We start from the raw sequence: 19,589 nt of genomic DNA, 5'->3' as shown, positions 1-19,589 counted from the left end.
CTCTAGTCATCTTAAGTTGGGGATGGGGGGGGAGGCGGAAGGAAGGAAGGAAGGAAGGAAGGAAGGAAGGAAGGAAGGAAGGAAGAAAATAAGGGGGGGGGGAGGAAAAAAGAAAAGAAAGCCAGAATATGTTGGAAGCATATCAGAGATTCAAGTATTAACAAGAGGCTAAAGCACCCGTCTTGGAAAACTGGCATTCCAGCCAGCTCCAAAGGCTTGGCAGCAGGAATCATGATGCATAAACCATCTGGCCTTTGTATTGCTGCTGGGATGACTCTGAAATCCAAAAAGATTCCAGCTCAGGATTCCACATCCCAGGAAGGAGGCTCAATGGGCTATTTTGGTTTTATGCCTACTTCCTGAATATTGTTAGGGACAAGGAGGGATTTGAATTCCTTCATTTCTGAGAGGAGGCAATCAGCATTGGGGAATTTCCCAAAAGGGATATTAGAGTTAAGAACTTCCTCTAATAGGACAATAGGGTGCTGATGATGATCAAAGTGAAAAGGAGTCTGAGGAATAATGCACGTAAGACACTAGGTTATAATTCACTTGACTCCACTGACATCCGAGGTTGCTTTCTAGACTGAGCTGGTTCTCAGTTTTTAAGTAGTGAAATACAACATAAGTATGCACGTCAATTATTTTCAAGATTTAACAGGGTAAAAAAACAAATAGAACAACCATAATAGATAAGCTAATGGATAGCTAAGAGAATATAAAATAACAATAATTCAGTGGCTACTGGGTACTTACCTGAAGAATACAAAAACACTAATTCAAAAAGATATATGTGCCCCTATGTTTATTGCAGCATTATTTACAATAGCCAAGATATGGAAGCAAGTGTACATCATAGATCAATGGATAAAGATGTGAGATATATATATATATATATATATATAAATATTACTCAACCATGATAAAGGATGAGATCTTGCCATTTGTGACAACATGGATGGACCAAGAGTATTATGCTAAGTGGAATAAGTCAGAGAAAGACAAATACCATATGATTTTTTCATATGTGGAATATCTAAAAAAAAAAAACCCAAATAAATGAATACGCCAACAAAAAGTAGAATCAGACATGTAGACACACAGAGCAAGAGAACTTGGGGATGGGCAAAATAGGTGCAGAGGATTGAGAGATACAGGCGTCCAAGTTATGGAATGAGTAAGTCACAGGAATAAAAGGTATAACATAGAAAATACAGTCCGTGATACTGTGATACCGTTGTATGGTGACAGATGGTAGCTACACTTGTGATGAGCACAGCATAGCATATAGAGATGTCGAATCACTACATTATGTCTAATGTAACCTTGTGTGCTAACTATATATACTCAAAAAAATTAAAAACAAAACAAAATAATGCAGTGGCAACCAGAGAGGTCAAGACTGCTGCCAGTGTGGTAGCTGCAACAGTTTAGGAAAGCAACTAGAATTTTAAAAGCATGTATTTGCTTGTTTCTATTTAGGGCTGGGAATATGTGAGTCTTCAACTTAATTTTCAGTATGATCAATATAGTTTTTAATATAATCATGGTTGAGATCATCATGTATATTGTTTTGCTAGGGCTGCTGTGACAAAGTACTACTAATTAAGTGACTTAAACCACAGGAAAGTATTATCTCACAGTTCTGGAGACTAGAAGTCCAAGATCAGGTTGGCAGTGTTGGTTCCTTTCTAGGGCTCAGAGAGAGAATCTGTCCCTTGCTGCTTCTTTCCCAGCTTCGCTGCCAGCTTGACTGGCAATCTTTGGCATCGCATGACTTGTAGATGTCTCATGGGATCTCTGCCTTCATGTTCAGAACGAAGGAAGTTGGTTCGATGGTGTTCTCTATGTGTGCATGTGTGTCTCTGCATCCAAATTTCCTCTTTATGTAAGTACATAAGTCTAATGACTTTATTTTAATTTGTCTTTGAAAGATCCTATTTCCATATAAGGTCATTTTCTGAGGTACTAAGGGTTAGGGTTTAAATGTATCTTTTAGGGGGACATAGTTCAACCTTTTGCTATCAAGAATAATACTTCATACTTTGTAATATCTTTTTCTGGGGACCAAAAAGCATGTTCAACACTGTTTCGTATTTCGGAATAGCTTGGTTTCTGAGAAGGTCAATTGTTCTCCTAGGCTCAAAGGACAATATCAAGGCTGTTGATACTATGTCCCGAGGCTTGACCTTTGTTAATTCTGTTAAGTTCTTAGTGTCATGTTTATTGCACAATACAGAGTTCTTTCATGGAAAAGTATTGGTTTTGTCACATGATATTTAACACCTTTATTTGTGTGTGTTTCGCAAAAAAAAAACTCAACTAATTAAAAATTTTTTTGTTATATTTATTTTTGTTTGGTTTATTTTGTTTAATTTGAATTCAATTAATTAACATATAACGCATTATTAGTTTCAGAGGTAGAGGTCAGTGGTTCATCAGTCTTCATAATATCCAGTGCTTATTACGTCATGTGCCTACTTAATATCTATCACCCAATTACCTCATCTCCTCCCCTCCAGGGACCCTGTTTGTTTCCTATGATTAAGAGTCTCTTATGGTTTGTCTCCCTCTCTGATTTTGTCTTGTTTTATTTTTCCCTCTCTTCCCCTATGATCCTCTCTTTTGTTTCTTAAATTCCACATATGAGTGAGATAATATGATAATTGTTTTTCTCTGATTCACTTATTTCACTTATCATAATATATTCTACTTCCATCCACATTGTTGCAAATGGCAAGATTTAGTTTTTTGATGTCGGTTGAGTAGTATTCGTTGAATATATATATATATATATATATATATATATATATATATATACCATATCTTCTTTATCCATTCATCTGCCAATGGACATCTGGGCTCTTTCCATAGTTTTAATTTCTTTATCTTATTTAGAGATTTCATTTCTTCTATTTTATTTCATTTTTTAATTTATTTTTTATTGGTGTTCAATTTGCCAACATATAGAATAACACCCAGTGCTCATCCCATTAAGTGCCCCCCTCAGTGCCCATCACCCTGTCACCCCCACCCCCTGCCCACCTCCCTTTCTACCACTCCTTGTTCGTTTCCCAGAGTTAGGAGTCTCTCATGTTCTGTCCTGAGAAAGGGAGACAGAACATTTCTTCTATTTTAATCTCCATTTTCCAAAGCTTCTTGAGGATTTTTCTATTGTTAATAATTTTTTGGCCCTTAAATATGATATTCCTGGTAGGAAAGATTCATAAGTTTGGAATTTCACAATGATAATTAACATGTATTAAACCATTATTGTGTGCAGGAACAGTGTAAGATCTTTATATAGATTATCTCACTTAATTCTCAAATTAGTCTCACTTTACACATGAAGAAGCTGAGGCTTTGGAAGATTCTATGAAAGTCAAGGTCTGTAGCTACTGATAGTGCAAGAGAATGTGGACTCAGGCTGATTCTAAAGTCCAGCTGTCATCGTTCTACAGGACTGCTAATTAAACAGTTTCAGTAAATTAAGATTGCCCCCAAATTTGTCTTTCAGTTCCTTACTCACAAAGGAGCAAGTTTTATTTATAACCAGAAATTATCTGAAATGCTTGCTGGGTAGTAACAGCAAGATTGCAATCAACTGTTGTGCATATCTTCTGGAAAAGTGCTCGAGGAAAGGAAAGGTGGGTGGGGAAAGAAGGATGGAGGGAGTCTATCATGTCACTGGGAAGTTTTTCACCAGATACAGGACAGCTCTCGAGAGCATTCCTTTCCCCTTTTCTCCGTATACTCAGGAGGGATAGGAGGAATTTTCCTCTTGGAGAGGAGTCCGAATGCCAGGCCCAGTGACATGATAGTCAGAACAAATAAGATATGGGGTAGATAAAATACTGTGTCAGAGGAATATTCATTAGGTACAATCACTTTAATGTAAAATGGACTATTTTTTTCTTTGGGCCCAGATTAGCACATCTCTAGATTGTTTCATATAAGACATTCAGTGCTGAGAGATAAATTTGTCCTTCCCTGTATCTGCATCACTTTCAACTTCTATTGATTTAAAGGGGGAAGATATGACTGCCTCAAATAATCTGTTATCTTCTATAGTTGGTAATGGATGAAAAAAATGAAACTGAATTCTTTTCTTTCCAAAGTCTGGAGAGAGAATTGAGAGGGAAGGCAGGATATGGTTAAGTATCCTTAGGCAAGCTTCAGCTCTGGAGTATGCTCCAGGCCTTACTCAGGAAATATGACACATCAGGAATGCACGAGAATGCAAGAAGAAATTAATCTTGCCATCAGGAACACTTTGCATTTAGAAATTCTCTATTTCAAAAAGCATCAGCTTACAAGAGGCCTGGCCACTTTCCTAATTATCTTTGCAACACAGCACATACTTTCCCTCTTCTTCTAAAGGGAATGTGATTTGCTCTTTCTCTCTCTTTCTCCCTGTGTGCAAATACTATGGTCTTCAGCAGATGGGCTTGAGAGCTATACAAAAAAAATAAATAAATAAAAGTCCTTTATGATCTTTCAAACTTATTCTTTTTCTCCTGGAATGTGCTGAGGTGTCCACAGCTGCCTGCAATGTCCGATAGTAAAAGTGGTGTGATGATGACCACGTTGGATGGTGAATGGAGGATTCCCGACACCAGGTACTGGCCAGCCAACAGGACACAGGCTTGTCCCATGGCAGCAGAAAGTTGCTCTGTAGGCCAATAGCAAGGCTGTGAAATGGCCTGATCCAAACAGGAGCCAGTCCTGACTGCACCCCAGACTTGCCTAGCCAGCCAGCCCAGTGAGGCAGAAAGCCACCCTCATTGCTGACACCGCAGAGCGGCTCTCACAAAGCGCTGCCTGTTGGCTCTGGACACAGACCTCCCACACCTACAGATAAAACAGAGAGAGATTAACATGCATTAGAAACTAAGCAAATAACTTAAGGGATAATTTTTTTTAAATGCCTGTATATCTAGATCCTGACCTTCTTTTATTCCATTTTAAGGTATGCCAATATGGCACCTTGTGATACGTTTAGTCCTGTGCAATGTGTGCTAACATAGCTCCTGGCCTCTGTGGCATTCAGGGTCTGCATCTTATTTAGCTGTCAATTGGTTAGCAGGAAATAGGCCAAATAACTTTTATATGGAGTCGGGAGTTGTGGCTCTACTGACCAGGGAGGGCATTATGGACAAGTGTTCACAAACTAAATCCATGGTTTCTTCCTTTATACCTGACACCCTTGGCACTATTTTTTTTTTAAGATTTTATTTATTTATTCATGAGAGACGCAGAGAGAGGCAGAGACATAGGGAAGGGGTGAAGCAGGCTCCCCACAGGACTCCGAGATCAAGACCTGAGCCAAAGGTCAGATGCTCAACCACTGAGCCACCCAGGCATCCCCCTTGGTGACATGATGCAAGACTAAAGCAGGAAGTACCCTCGTAACAATAGCCAAATAGATAGACTGTGGCCTCATAGTGTTTCTTATGAATTGAAATGAAATGAAATGAAAAATAAAGTAAGGTCATTTTTACATCTTTAATTTGGAAATGCCTCTATAATCTATTAGCCTCCCTGAAAAGTATGACACATTGATGTCCTGATATCTAAAAGCAAGCCCTTTGCAATTAGATACAAAGTGCTGAATACCTGCAGAGTATCATCAATGTTCAGTAAGTGCTGTTGAATTTTCCAACAGATCCTTTATTATCTTCACATTCCGGCTTTACATTTATTCCAAAAGTAACAAAGAAAGAAAAAAAAAACACCCGAGACTGAATGTTTGGGTTGCTCTCATGTCATACTTCTGAACTCAAACTATTGGAATAATGGCCTTTGCTGTGAGTGTTGTTAATAGGTGAGCAAAGTTAATGTCGAGGCTCCCACATTCTCCCTTGGGAATACAGCATTTAGACCGTTATTCTCACGTTAACCAGCTAGTTCAAATCTATTTGGAAGCCAGTTCAATAGAAATAATCTCAAAAGAGTAATATTCAGAAAATGATGTCCCCTCTACCTTGGGAAAGGACAGTGCTTTGAGTAGCCCAAAGAGCTGCTCTTGTATTGTCCCTTTCCCCCCAGGGTTAATGTTTAGATTGAGGAAGCACATTACTCCCCAGAGGATGGTGCAGAAAGCAACACGAGGACGTGTTGGGACAGGGAAGCTTACACTGAAGTATGAGTGGGCAAATGTTGGTCACATGCTGCTTTCTCTGTCCCGGCTCCTAACTCTCTGATCCCTGGTGGGAAGACGGTCTCTCTAGCTCCATTTTTCTTGTTGTTGTTGTTGTTGTTGTTGTTGTTGTTTTAACCACAGGAAAAGGGTTCTCCCTTATGAGTTTACACATGGCATCTCAAAAACAACCAGTTGTAGGTTCTGAGTATTCTCAAAGAGTAAGCATTCTGGTCGCTTCTTCTGTAAGCAGATATTCCCAATAATTTCACCATTCTCTAGACTCACTTGACGGAGATCCTAAATACTGGGAAATCTCCTGTAGAGAGTATGTAAACTCTTTGAGAGGAGTGGCACAGTCACAGCCTTTGGTACACATTACTCAACACAGTTGGCCTTGGGCTTGGCAGGGACTGGGATATTGCTGTCGGATTGGGAAATGCTGCACATATGCAGTAAGTGCCAAGGAGCTTTCCCAAGGAGTCCCTGTTTCTAGATTAGAGATTATAACTAAGTACCTAAAGTGAAGGCTGAAAAGACACAAGGGAAATACGCTTCCAGGGAATTTTTAGAGAATAATTCTCGACAAACTCCTATCAGAGTAGCTATTAAATTCATAATGGTTTCATCAAAAATCTCATCTCTGGCACCATGTATTTCAGAAATGTAACTGCCTGAGCAGAATCAGCTGCCTGAGAACTCGGCAGCGATTTTTTTTTTTACTTTGCTCCCAACTATAAGAATTTGCCATTGTTAGTAATTATAAACGATAAGACATCATAAAATTGGAGCAATTATAAGAAATGATCAAAAAGCCAGTTTTCATGTTGTCAGAATAAACAAAGAAATGTTAAAGCTCAATCTTATCTGCGTGTCAGTAAGAAAGTCAGTGGTGGAAACAGAAGTTCAAACGACTCAGTTAAAACAGTAAACCACAAGCACTCAATCTTGTATAACATGTTTAACTCAACCCCAGTGTTTCACTTCTTACTCTGAGATCAGGTTTCTTAAAGGAAGTGTGGCCAGTTCAGATATACCAAGGGTAAGAAAGAAAGTCATCCCAGGGAGGGGGGTGGTTTTTATAGGTCAGAGGGTTGCTACCATTATTATTAAGCATCTGCTACTTATCAAACCTTGTTCCTTGAGCTTTGCATATCTGATTTTACATACTCATCTCAGTAATCCTGTAAAATTGGTATAATTATCTCTGTATTTCAGATGCCTACCATGGAGGGAGTTAGGTAAATTTTGCAAAGTCTCACGGACGGTAAATGCCTTTGGAGAGTCCCAGACCATTCTGATTCCAGATTCCAGAATGCACGCTTCTGTTGCCCCTCCTCTAGGTGAATGTCAAAGGTACTCAAAAAAGGGGAAGTGAGAACCCAGTAGGGCTGCCCAGCAGGGGCAGTAAGATTTACCTCCATTCATTCACACTTGCTCCCTTGGGAGGTGTCCTGTGATTCTGAGTTTTGTGTTTCAGCTTCAGCCTTTCACCCTTCACTCTCCTGCTCACCACACAGACCTCTGTCCTGGGAAGGACACTGCACTACGTTCAGAAAAGCGTATCTATATTATTAGTAACTCTATCTGCACATTTTTCTAAAAGTTGTTAAGCCATTGCTTTTAAACATGGTAAAGTCATTTTATTTAATTTTATTGATTTTATTATGTTTTGGTAAGTCAGTAAATTTGGTTCCTTGTCACTCTCCAGCTAGGAGTGGGAGAGTGGTGGCTGAACCAGACTCAGCTCAGTGGCTTCCTTCCTAAGGTTAGGCTGATTTTCTGGAAATTCCTCCAGAATTCCTGTCCCTGAGGATGACATGGCAGAGACAAGGGACACAAAGAGGCATTCCATCAGGTGGCTGGGAGGAGAGGGTCTAATTTCCCACAGTCCAGCAGGCTCTGAATAGTCTTGGTATTTTAGGAGGACGTTTAGGATGCCTCCCAGTAATGCAGCTGGAACTCCTTCCTCTGCAAGACATTCAGAGGGAGGCAGAATTTAAAAGCATTTAAATCACTGATTTTCCTTTTCTTACAGGGGTCCTAGATGAATATGCTGAGAAGTAACAGTTTTAAAAAGAATGGTTTAGCAACTTTTTTTTTTTTTTTTTTTTTTTTTTTTTTTTTTTGAGGAGAGAGACTGAGCATGAGCAGGGGGAGGAGCAGAGGGACAGGAAGAGGCAGGTAATCTCAAGCAGATTCCTGTGCCTTAACCTCACCACCCTGAGATCATATTCTGTGCTGAAATGAAGAGTTGGACCCTCAAATAACAGAGCCACCCAGGTGCCCCAGGAATGGCTTAACAACTTTTAGAAAAATGTCCAAGTATAGTTATGATGATTAAGTATATTTTTCTGAACACAGTTAATATTCAGCATTTCAAGTGGAAAAATTTCAGTTTATATTGATTTTTGTTTCAAAATTTTATTTTTTTATTTTTTTGCTTTTTTGTTTTTTTTAATAATAAATTTATTTTTTATTGGTGTTCAATTTGCCAACATACAGAATAACACCCAGTGCTCATCACGTCAAGTGTCCCCCTCAGTGCCCGTCACCCATTCACCCCCACCCCCTGCCCTCCTCCCCCTCCACCACCCCTAGTTCATTTCCCAGAGTTAGGAGACTTCATGTTCTGTCTCCCTTTCTGATATTTCCTACCCATTTCTTCTCCCTTCCCTTCTATTCCCTTTCACTATTATTTATATTCCCCAAATGAATGAGACCATATGTTTGTCCTTCTCCGATTGACTTATTTCACTCAGCATAATACCCTCCAGTTCCATCCACATCTGGAGATCCCTGGGTGGCTCAATGGTTCAGCGCCTGCCTTTGGCCCAGGGCATGATCCTGGAGTCCCAGGATCAAGTCCCACGTCGGGCTCCCTGCTTGGAGCCTGCTTCTGCCTGTGTCTCTGCCTCTCTCTCTCTCTGTGTCTATCATGAATAAATAAATAAAATCTTTAAAAAAAAATTTAAACATCTTGTTGAATTCCCATATTGTACACCTGAAACTAATATAACACTGTATGCTAATGATACTGGACTTAAAATGTTTTAAAATTTAAAATACCATTATCAGTTTGCTAATATTTTAGCATCTAAATGTTAACATTCTTCAGATTTCTAACTAGTTTTCTTATCCTCCCTTTATAATTTTACACTATGATTAAATATCAAATTAAATATCAAATTACTCACAAATCATCCAATCCATTAAAGTATTCCCTTCTAAATATCCTTGCTTCCTTCCTGTTGATTTGAGAAGTTTCATATTTTTGAATCGAAATTTTCTACAAACTCCTACCCAACTTTCTGTCGCTGAAATTTTTATTACAAACCAAAATGTCAGCATTTTATCTCTATCCTATCTCTGATAGGATTCTTGGCTAATTTTGATTTATTTCATATCATCTTTAAACTAAATTTAAATTTTTAATTTAATGAAAATTCAACTTAACTCTAATTGTGAATCAATTTTAATTAAAATTAGAATTTTCTGTTTTAAAATTTAAATTAAACTAAAAATTACTTGCGAAAAATGTAAATGAAGTTGACGTGTAATTTGAGGAATTGGAAAAATAATACTAAATGTTCTTAAATTTTTGAAAAATAGTCAATACTGAATGCCAAAATTGTTGATGGAAAAAGTAGTTCATATTGGTACTTTGTGAATTTAGGATTTACTAGCATTTTAGCAATCAGTTAGGATTATTTTATCAGGTGGCCAGCCAAGTTTGGTTTAACCAATATACCAAAGAATATATTTGGTTATATGTAATCAGAATCAAATATTTTTATTTAAATTGGTAAAAACTGCAGTTTATAAATTTTGGTCATTCTACAAATTGATTATTTCAAGAACAAATTTTTAATAGGTATGCCTGCCTTCATCTTTAAGACCCTGTAGTTAAAAATACAAACAAGAACATCCATAATAATGGCAACATTTATTGTAAATAGACAGTAGCCAGCACTGTGCCAAATACTCTGCAGTAGTTATCTTCCTTTACCCCAAACAACTTTTTGAATTAGGCATTATTATTATCATTTTACACAGAGGGATCCAGAGGTTCAAAAAGGTTAGTTGCATAAATTGCTCAAGGGAGGCAGGATTAGGACTACTTTTCTCAGAGGCCAGGTTATGAAACTGTGAAATGCAAGATGGAAACCATCCACTTCTGCCCTAGATCTGCAAAGTGGAGATGAGGAAAGAAGTTGCTTGCACTTCACTGCCTAAAGAGAAAGAGCCCAGCATCTTCACAGATGCAGCATTTGGGGCAAATCATAAGTGGGCTGCGAAGATTTCCAGCCAGTTGTTTAGGGAGTAGGAGTGACATTAGAAGGGACACAGGTGGGTCTGGTCCAGGCATCCAGCTGGCAGCAGGGCTAGACATTGGCATCTCCTGGCGATGGCTGCAGCCCCACAGCAAACACAGTCAGCTGACTGCTGGCCCCTGGCTCCACAGCACGGAGCTCCATTCCCCCCTGTAAGGCCATTACGTCTATTGGATACAAAGGAACAGGCTGTTGCTCCTAAGTGCAGCCTACAACTAGTTGCTCTCTGAATAATGCCAATCAGCCCTGCATGGCTGGCAGGAAAGTAAGAAAGTCTCTTGGCTTATAACCTCAGAGCATAAAACTGAAGGGCATGTGCAAGTCTAGTTCCAGGGATCCAGCTATAGGGGTCATCAGACAAGAGGGATGTGCATGGAATGGTTTTGACTGTCATCTAGCCAGCTTTTGTTTGGGGAGATTGGGATGAGATGTATGTGGGTTAACCTGTTGTGTGAGCCTTAGCTCATTATTAATACCAGCTAGCAAATACCAATCCTCCTCCTCTTTCCGTCACCTCCTGTAACATTCACAGTGATTATCCCGAATTTTTCTACTGTAGTGACAGATCTGGGCATAACCAGGGACTGTTACTTGCCACACATACACACCATTTCCTCTTTCCCACTGCAGCTTTGGGAAGAACAAGGCTTGAGAAGGAAGAGAAAGGGAATGGGAAAGATTTCCCTTTCTTTCTGCTTGGGATGACATGATACCGTATCTATCAGATTATTTTTTCTTTTCCAATCCCTCATCTCATATAGCCTTCTCAGATTGAATGATTGAATGTCTCTAGTTAGTGAGATGGCAAGTATATATATATTTATATATATATATATATATTATACATTAGTTTATTTTTTAAAATTTATAATTTAGTGGTTTTTAATACATTCACAAAGTTGTACAGCCATCACTGCGGTCTAAAAACAGAACATTACCACAACTTGAAAAAGAAATTCTGTTTTTGTAAATTTGCATTTTCCTCCCTTCCTGAGCCCCACTATTCTATTTTCTGTTGCTATAGATTTGCCTATTCTGGACATTTCATAAAAATAGAATCACAACGTATGACCTTTTGTATCTGGCTTCTTTTATTTACCATGATGTTTTCTATGTTTATCTATGTTGTAGCCTGTCAGTACTTCATTCTTTTGGATAGCTAAATAATATCCCACTGTATGAACACACAATATACAATATTTATCCATTCATCAGTTGATGGAAATTTCAGTTGTGTCCACTTCTGGCTACTATGAATACTGCTGCTATAATCATTCATTGGGGTTGAATGGACATGATTTCATTTCTCTTGGGTAACACCTAGGAGTGGAATTGTTGGGTCATATTTAAATTTCTGAGGAATTACAAAATTGTTTTCCCCAGTGGCTGCACCATTTTGCATTCCCACTAGCGAAGGTACATAGTGCAGCCAAATAATAGATTAATGACAGGTAAAGACAAGTAAGCTGTTGAAACTAGAAATGCACAATGTCACTAGAGTTTTATTTAAAAATGAGAAAAATACTATAGTGAGGGATGCCTAGGTGGCTCAGCAGTTGAGTGTCTGCCTTCGGCTCAGTGGGTGATCCCGGAGTTCTGGGATCGAGTCCCACATTGGGCTCCCTGCAGGGAGCCTGCTTCTCCCTCTGCCTATGTCTCTGCCTTCTTTCTGTGTCTCTCATGAATAAATAAATAACATTCTTTAAAAAAATACTATAGTTAGTGACTACAAGGCCAAAAATGAGACGGTGTTGCTTAAAAGGAGATGTAAGAAAGCATCTCAATAAATTGCACATAATTGTGCAAAGTGTGACTTATACAGGCAACAGTAAGCTAGAACATGCAAGAAAAAAAACTAGAAGAAAGGATATCCTGAAATAGTCAAGGAAGCTTCCTTTTACTATCAACCTGAGAGATGACAATAGGGGGCTGCAAGGAAGAGAGACTTTACATGCTTGCAAACTATTTTTGTTTTGTCAAAATTCCTTGGGTGAATAAAGGAAATCTACATAAATGATGGTGATCTCTGATCCACTTAGGAAATGGAAAACAATGTCCAATGGTAAGAGTTGGACAGATCCAAATTGATTCAGAAGTGTTGGAAAATTCCATCACCATCTGAATATTTACCCTCTCTAAGATGACAGCAGAACATCTACTGTTAACATTTAGTCAGTGGAACACTGAATTGGAATGATTTAATCAAATACATTACTCAAATTTTTATCCCCATATCCAGAGAGATATGTAAGTGTAATAAAGATAGGTATTTTAGGAAGAGAATTATCCTTAAAAATTATCCATCCAAATCCTCGTATTCTATGGATGAGGTTCCTGAGATTCAGGGAAGTGAGCTGGAAACACTCGTGAAATTAATTACAAACCTCTTGGGGAAAAAATGTCAATTTTTGGCATTATTGAATAATAGTCGCTTGTCAATATAAGATTTGGTCAAATTCTCACAAAGAGATACAAATAATTTACAATGATGTAAATTATTGATAAATGGGAAAAGTTATGAATGTAAATCTTGGAGCAGATCCCTAAACCCCTAAAAATAAGGGGATAGAATTATTCATAAAAATGACAGAGTTCAGAAGATGAAATTAACATTTAAATATAATATTGTCTTATTTGTGCATTCAAAAGAGCCAGTCAGTATTTAAGCATGGCTATCTGACTCCTTGCATTTAAAAGTAAAACAAAACAAAAGCAAACTTTACTCTCATTACTTATTTCCTACACTTTCAGTTTCCCATAGTTTGATGGGCAAGATATCAATTTGGGGGGTAAAATCTAATGAGGAAACTCATCAACCTGGCCATCAGGACAGCTATAGCTAACATTATAGGCTGTATCTGGTCCCATTTAATTCCCCACTAGTTGCTTCTTTTCAATATATTCTTCAAACAAGCATTTTAAAAGTATTTCCTCTGCTTCTTGCTTTGACTGGGGGATGAAGGAAAGAATCACTATGATCTACTTAACAAACAGACCACAGAAAATTTAACCATGAAACTAAAAATAATTGCTGGCTTTTTATCATTTCTGCATCTTCTACAAAATGCGGAGAAAGTCAATACTAATTTCTGTCATTGCTTTTAATCCCTGGCCAATGTGCTCAGAAGACTTAAGCCGGTGCACTAAAGAAGTAGTTCCTGGTTCTTTTGAAAGGCACTTCTGTCACTTTTGCGGCTGTGGATATTGATCTGACCTTTAAATTCCTAAATTGAAATGGAAGCCTTTATGAAGAGTTATTATTATAAGACGATATTAAGACATAATAGCCTTTAAAATGTATTACCACTTTCTTAACAAATGTTACCAGGATGGGAAAATAAATGAAGAAACAAACAAAAAAATTAGAACACAAAGCATTCTGTAGGATTTGTGGTTGGTTTGTTCATTCTTTCTCTTTCACTCCATTTTTCCTTCCTTCTTTCCTTCCTTCTTTCCTTCTTTCCTTCCTTCCTACCTTCCTTCCTTCCTTCCTTCCTTCCTTCCTTCCTTCTTAGGAATTAATTACTGAAAATCTGTTACTTAATGATTTCATAATATTAGTACATGCTCTGGCAGTATCTCAAATGCTTGGGAGAATTAACATAGGAACAGGCTGGCAGCCTGCTGAACTCATTTAAAAGACAGCAAATGCTATAGGGGGGGAAAAAACCCCAAATGAGTGCTAGCTGGTTTTTAAAGTAAAATATCTTACTTAGTTGAAGACTGGCATCAATTGAACTAATTATTCAATACAGAAGGGTCATCTTTATGCTGTTAAGTCCAGAGAGAAAAGTTGAGTTATATTATTTTTGCAGTAGTTCTGTGGAGAGGTGGCTTATTTCACTTTGTCTTGAGTTCTTTTGTCACAGAATCATCATGAGAACTCAGACATAATTAAAATCCAGTCTGTTACACATAGATGAAAAATCACACAATCTCTAGAATCAACTAGATTTGGGGTACAGTGTCTCATCATAAGCATCCTGGACCCAGAACCTTTCCATTCACTTTGGGGAAAGCCTTCTCAGCTGGCTTACTCATTGACTATATACACAAAAATGCAAGAAATGTGACTTTCCTGGTGGATGGGTTCATTATCTCTTCTAAACTCGTTCTCCCCCACTGACTGTTCTAACAGGTGTTTTTGTCTTTATTATTTATAAATGAAGTTTTATGGCATCATAGAGTCTCTCTCTCTTCCTCTCTCTGGAGCCTAATAGGGAATTTTCAAATCATATTGTTTCAGGTCTCAGAGATGTTTCTCCCTGAGCTAACTTGCTTCTTCCTCAACTGTGCCTTTACACAAAAGTAGAAACAGCCTAGAGAGTCTCAGACTGAAATTGCTTCCCTGAAAGACTTCCAGGGCAACCTTTTTAATTTGAAAAAATATGAACCTTTTGGCTGAAGTTTGCTATCACTGATAAACAGGATTTTTCCTTTTTCCTTTATGGGGGTTGCCTCCTCAATCTTTCTTTATTGTATTGGTTTTAATGCCTAATTTTTGTTTGCATTTTTTCTCTCTAAAAAGTAATAAATAATGATAAATGCTTCAAGTGCTATAAAGTATATATAGTTCGTTTTCTTCTATCCTCTGAGATCTGCTCCTGTAGCTCATGCCCTGAGAAGGATGTGTTTGAAGCTTCCTATCACATGGAAAAAAATAATTCCACTTTTTAGGGTGCCTGGGTGGCTCAGTTGCTTAAGCATCAGACTCTTGATATCATCTCAAGTCTTGACCTCAGAGTCTCATGAGTTCAAGCCCTGCATTGGGTTCCATGTGGGTCCATGGAGCAGCACGGAGCCTAAAAAAGGACAGCTCTGTGATCTCTACCCCATTTCTTTACTTTGTTTTTCCTTCCTGCTCCAGGCACATACCCTCTGCTCCAGCTTTACCTGCTATGTAATTTCTTTCTTTTTAAAACTTTATTGAGATATCATTCATTGACATATAAAAATTAAAGATATTTAAGGTGTGCAGCTTGATTTTTTTTCAAGGAAGTTCTATACTCGACATGGGGCTTGAACTCACAACCTCGAGATCAAGAGTCCCATGCCAGCCAGGTGCTCCTCCTACTTCTGTATGCATTGTAAAAAGATTGCCACAATCAAGCTAAATAATTACCATCACCTCTACATAGTAACTATTCTGTGTGTGTGATGAGGGGGTGGTGATTTAAGATCTACCATCTTAGCAAATTTCAAGTGTATAATACAGTACTATTAACTATGGTCACTATGCTGTACATTATATTTCCAGTACTCTTTCATCTTACATAACTGGAACTTGGTACTCTTTGACCAATATCTCTTCCTTTCTTTCACCCCTGGCAACAGCCATTCTACCATCTGCTTCCATGAATTTGACTATTTTAGATTCCACTTATAAGTGAGATCATGCAGTTCTTGTCTTTCTGTGCTGGCTTACTTTACTTAACACAATGCTATCCAGTTTCTAGATGAGTTCTGGGTTGTTGCTCCTGGGTACTCTGCCCCTTGGGTCATTGCTCTGGTGATCCCCTCTGGTGGGATCCTGCAAAGCTTACTCAGCCTTCCAGGCCCTGCTCGGGTTATCATTACTACTTCCTGGTATTCACCTCACATTTTTGTCTCCACTAATAAACTACAAGTTTTAAGAGAGAGGAAGTTGCAAAACCTTGAGTCTAGACTCAGCTTAGCCATTAATAACTATGTGTCCCAGAGAAAAACACTAAGCCTCTAAGCACCCCCATTTTCTCAACTGCTACATTTTTTGGGTGTCATCCTTGGGCAGGGGCCATGCTAATCTTCTCTGTATCATCCCAGTGATAGAATATGTGCTGCCAAATGGAGCACTCATCTGCTATATATATTTTTAAACAAGTAGCCAAGTGTTAAAAGACTGGAGAAGAAAGCAGAAACTCATGCTGCCTCTGTGTTCTTAAAGTAGGGAGACATATTCTCTCTCCTCTAAATAAATGAAAATAAATATTTCAAGTAAATATTATGATTGTCCCCTAAGAAATATTAGCTCAGTGGAAAACAGAATATGTTTATTGAAGTATATGAGCTTAACACTAAGAATTATAAATCTAAATGATTAATATGAAATCTCAAGTTTCATGGAATGTTTAATTAATGAACTAAGACTTTCCATTCAAGCAGATAACTTGTAAGTTGGTTGAATTCGTGAACTTTTATCAGTAGTCTTTCAAGTTAAAAAAAATCCTTTAAGATTTTTTAAAGTATTGTTTATAACATAAGCTATGTCTTATGCATTCTCAAGGAGGGATTATAAGAAGCTTGTGACCTTGTTTGAACAGTTAAAATACTCAGGACATAATCACCAAGATGCCTTTCTAGGAAAGAATTTCATTTAAATCCAGTTAAAGTAGACTTTAATATTCATAAGAGGATAGAATTATTATCTGGATAAATCTATCATGCAGAATATTGTGGCAAGAATTAAACAAAACCCAAGAGAATAATATTTTAATGGAAAATTTTCCTTTAGAAACTGGAAATAAAAATAGGAATAATTTAATCTTTCAGGTCATAAAAATGAACTTATAAAAATCTCAGATGACAAATGTTAAGGTACATTCACAGAACAAGAGGAAATAAAAAGAATCATTGAAGTTTTTTATGAAAATAGCTTTTAAAACCTGAATAAAATATATTTGAAAATGTGGTTCACCAAAATTCATCAAAATGATAAAAACAACCTTTGCAGATAAATTTCTAAAGAAGAAATAGAAAACATACAAAAGCTGCTTTTGTTCCTTCAAATGTTTTCCCAGGGGAATTCCATAAAACCTTCAGAGAATATAAATTCCAATATTATTTAAATTGTTTTAGATCATAGAAAAAAAGAAAGAAGTCCCTAAGTACATTTTATGAAGCAAGTACAACATTTGATATTATAGACTGTTAAGTCATCATTTGATAGATTCAAGGAGAAACAGCACATGATCATCAATAATCCTGGGGAACAAAAGCACTGAGCCAGCAGCATGTTTTACAGAAAAAACTCAAGCATTTCACTGACATCAGGAAAAATTAAATAATGTTCACTATCATGTTACAGTGTAACATTGGGCTAAAATATTGACCATTAAGCTTTTAAGAAAGTAAAAAGAAATTAGAGTTTCAGATATTAAAAGGAGATGAAAGAAAGAGAGAGAGAGAGAGAGCATTTGCAGGGGGAGGGGCAAAGGGAGAAGCAGATTCTTTGCTGAGCAGGAAGCCCAACCAACATGGGGTTTGACCAGGACCCTGAGATCATGACCTGACCTGAAGGCAGAGGTTAGCCACCCAGGGGCCCCTCCCCAGTTCATTGTGAAAAATGAACATACCTCAGGCATGTATCAAGGCAAAGTATTCCAAGTAAATAGTGTTTAAATGTAAAAAATAAAACCATAAAAATACAATATAAAAACTTGAGTAAACTCCTATAAAGCAGAAAGGCCTTTCTAATTATAGACTCAAGCCCATAAACCATAAAATGAAAGGCTATAATATTCAATCACATTTTAAAAATTACTTCTGCATGAGGTAAAATATTACAAACAAATATAAAAGGCAAGTGATAAACTGGGAAAAATTACTTGTAACTCACATTACAAAGGAAAGGCTCACCTTCCTCTTACATAAAAATATCCTTTCATATAAAAATATGAAAAAATAAGTAAAGGGTTGAACAGACAGTTCAGCATAGGCAATATAAATTTAACTTTTAGATTTGTAAAAAGATGCTCATCTGCACTCATAATAAAAAGAATGTCAATTCAAACATCATCACACTTGTGGTTTTAAAACATGGCCCCAGAATAATCTAGCACTCCTCCCATGAGCAGGTGCACTTTCCCTTGAATTTGATGTTTGTTATTTTCTGACCACCAACTCTAGCCTATGTGAGAAATATAGCAGACTATATAGGAGAGGTGTTGCTGTGATGGTTTGGTAGTTTGTACTACCTGGCTCTTTCTCTGAGAACCCAACCACCATGCTGTGAGGAAGCACAAGCCCCCCAGTGGACAGGAACCAATAGCTAGTACCAAATTGCCAGTCATGTGAATATGTTAACCTTTCAGCTTTAGTTAAGCTGTCCCAGCTAACACTGCATGAAGAAGAGATGAATTGTCTTTATTAAGTTTTGCTGAGATTGAAGATTTATGAGCATAGTAAATGATTGTTTCATTTTAAGCCATTAAAGTCTAATTTAGGGTGGTCTTCTGAAATTGTTAAGGAAGAAGTAAAACTTTCATTATTTGAAGATGACATGATACCTATATAGAAAACTCTAAAGGCTCCACCAAAAAACTACTAGAACTGATAAATGAATTCAGTAAAGTTACAGGATACAAAATCAATATACAGAAATATGTTGTGTTCTATATGCTAATAATGAATTAGCAAAAAGATAAATTAAGAGAATAATCCCATATACAATTTCATTGAAAATAATAAAATACCTAGGAATAAACCTAACCAAGGAGGTGAAAGACTTGTGCTCTGAAACTACAAAACTATAAAGCTATAATGATGAAAGAAATTGAAGATGATACAAACAAATGGGAATATATTCCATGCTCATGGATTGGAAGAATAAACATTGTTAAACTGTCCATACTACCCAAGGCAATCGACAGATTCAATGCAATCCCTATCAAAATACCAACAGCATTTTTCACAGAACTAGAATAAATAATCCTAAAATTTGTGTGGAAACACAAAAGACCCCAAATAGCCACACCAATCTTGAAAAAGAAGAACAAAACTGGAGATATCACAACCCTAGATTTTGAGATATACTCTAAAGCTATAGTAATCAAAACAGTATCCTACTGACCCATACTAGACACAGAATAGGGAGCCTAGAAATAAACCCATGACTATATGGTCAGTTAATCTTTGACAAGAGGCAAGAATATGCAATATGAAAAAAAACAGTTTCTTTAACAAATGGTGTTGGGAAAACTAAACAGCTACATGCAAAAGATTGAAACTGGACCACTTTCTTAAACCATATACAAAAATAAACTCAAAATGGATGAAAGACTGAAATGTTAGAATTGAAACCGTAAAAATCCTAGAAGAGTATAGAGACAGTAACATCTCTGACATTGGCTGTAACAACA

The 19,589-nt window shown here is 37.3% G+C and overlaps 1 non-coding gene across 1 annotated transcript; it reads right to left on the bottom strand.

Moving 5' to 3' along the window:
* Positions 1-16,198: 16,198 nt before the first annotated feature.
* Positions 16,199-16,305, bottom strand: LOC112932660 (U6 spliceosomal RNA). The gene has a single exon (XR_003237523.1). It is a non-coding gene; the product is annotated as a U6 spliceosomal RNA (small nuclear RNA).
* Between the last annotated feature and the right edge of the window lie 3,284 nt (positions 16,306-19,589).

Source organism: Vulpes vulpes, chromosome 13 (assembly GCF_048418805.1).
Source record: "Vulpes vulpes isolate BD-2025 chromosome 13, VulVul3, whole genome shotgun sequence".
Classification (NCBI taxonomy): Eukaryota; Metazoa; Chordata; class Mammalia; order Carnivora; family Canidae; genus Vulpes; species Vulpes vulpes.
Note: the sequence above shows the minus strand (reverse complement) of the source record. Positions and strands in the feature narration are given on the sequence as shown.